This window comes from Suncus etruscus, chromosome 5 (genome assembly GCF_024139225.1).
Source record: "Suncus etruscus isolate mSunEtr1 chromosome 5, mSunEtr1.pri.cur, whole genome shotgun sequence".
Lineage (NCBI taxonomy): Eukaryota > Metazoa > Chordata > Mammalia > Eulipotyphla > Soricidae > Suncus > Suncus etruscus.
The window spans coordinates 19922677-19924534 of NC_064852.1; the positions used below are offsets into that span (position 1 = coordinate 19922677).

A 1858-nucleotide genomic window follows, 5' to 3' on the forward strand; every position below is an offset into this window, starting at 1 on the left:
TCTGGCCCCTCTTTTATTTCTTTTTTGCTACACCCAGCAGTGCTCAGGGTTTACTCCTGGCTCTGTGCTCAAGCATCACTCTTGGTGGGCTTAGAGGACCATATATGGTTCTTGGGATTTAATCCAGGTTGATTGTGTGCAGGTAAGTACCCTCCTGCTGTCCCTCTGCTCCCCCCTTTTTAGGGGGGGGTCATAACCGGCAGTACTCAGGGGTTATTCCTGGCTGTATGCTCAGAAATCACTCCTGGAAAGACTATACTTTCAGGGATCATTTCTATAGTATGTGACTAGAGAAGTTTCTCTGATCGTGTAGAGCACCTGAAGCCACGAGGAGGAGTCAGAGCGTCCTCTCCTGAGCGTGAAGCCGGCTTTAGGTGTCTTTTCTGCGACTGCCTTTGCCATTGATGATCATTCTTCCCTTCCTTTGGAAGGGGTAGAGGGAGAGGATGCAGTCTGAGTGGTAATAAAAAAAAAAGAAAAGAAAAGAAAAGAAATCACTCCTGGCAGGCTCAAGGGACCATATGGGATGCCGGGATTCTAGCTACCATCCTTCTGCATGCAAGGCAAACACCCTACCTACATCTATCTCTCTGGTCCCTGCTCCCCTCTTTTTTTTTTCCCCTCTTTTTTTTTTTTGCCTCACCCAGTGGTGCTCAGGACTTACTCCTGGCTTTATGCTCAGAAATCACTCACGGCAGGCTCAGGACCCTATGGGATGACAGTGCTTAAATTTGGGTTGACTATGTGCAAGGCAAACACCCCCTCTATTGTGCTATCACCCTGACCCCATTTTCATCATTTCTGTGACTCGTAGAGAACTATCTCTAGGAACTGTACATCCCAGGAGCCACTTCTCACCTTCCCCATGTGTGGGTCCCTCTTCACAGCAAGACAAGAGAGACTAATTTCTAGGGACTCCTAGACCCAACAGGCTGGGGATGGCCCCTCATTGTGGGTCCCAGGAATGGAGCTCTCCAAGCAGGTCCCTGTGTGAGGTGCTCCAGGTGACTTTCTCTGGTTCTGTGCCCAGCCCCTCATGTAGGCTGTGGGGGCATCAGGGGATTTCCAGGTGTGCCATAGGCACTTCCCCAGTGGACCTGAGTCTCTTAGAACCACCTGGGGGGAGGATTGGGGGTGAGGGAACAAGAGAACAGACTGAATTTCCTTCTCAGGATAGGATGTGAGGGTGTGGTTCCAGATGACACTTACCCACCACCCACAGTTGTGGGGTTACTGATCCCACCCTAATCAATAATTGTACTCTACCCTAGGATGTGATCTGGTGATAGTATATTGTATTATTCTTTACTTGGCATTCTTCTCCCACCCTAGGGATCTGAGCAGAGATCTGAGGAAGGCTGGGGCTTATTCTTTTCGGTCTTCCATTGAGCTGCGCTCTATCCTAGGAGCAGAAAGCTTGGGTGGTTTGAATTCCTTGCTAGAGCACTGGATTTCCTGAACCCATTCTTGTATCTCTTCACTGTGTGAATTATTTCCTGCAGATCTCTACAACTGGAGCTGTTCCCCAAGTCCTAATCAGACAGGGGAATGGGAACTGCCTTTCCTGACTGGGAGCTCGGTGGGAATCAAACCTCAACCAGTCTCCTAGAGAACTTGACTCCACACAGTGACTTCAGGGGTCACCTTGGTTTTAGGTTTTATCATGACAGCATTTATTTTCTTTTCTGTTTTGTTTTGTTTTTGAGTTTTGGGGCCACAGCCTGTGGCTCTTAGTTGTGACTCCCGGCTGTACACTCAGAAATTACTCGTGGCAAGTTCAGGGACCATATGGGATGCCGGGGATCCAACCTGAATTGGCCACATGCAAAGCAAACGCCCTCCCCTCTGTTCAATATCA

At 49.0% G+C, this 1858-nt stretch overlaps 1 non-coding gene across 1 annotated transcript; it reads left to right on the forward strand.

Moving 5' to 3' along the window:
• Positions 1–249: 249 nt before the first annotated feature.
• Positions 250–462, forward strand: LOC126010371 (small nucleolar RNA U3). The gene has a single exon (XR_007496418.1). It is a non-coding gene; the product is annotated as a small nucleolar RNA U3 (small nucleolar RNA).
• Positions 463–1858: the final 1396 nt, after the last annotated feature.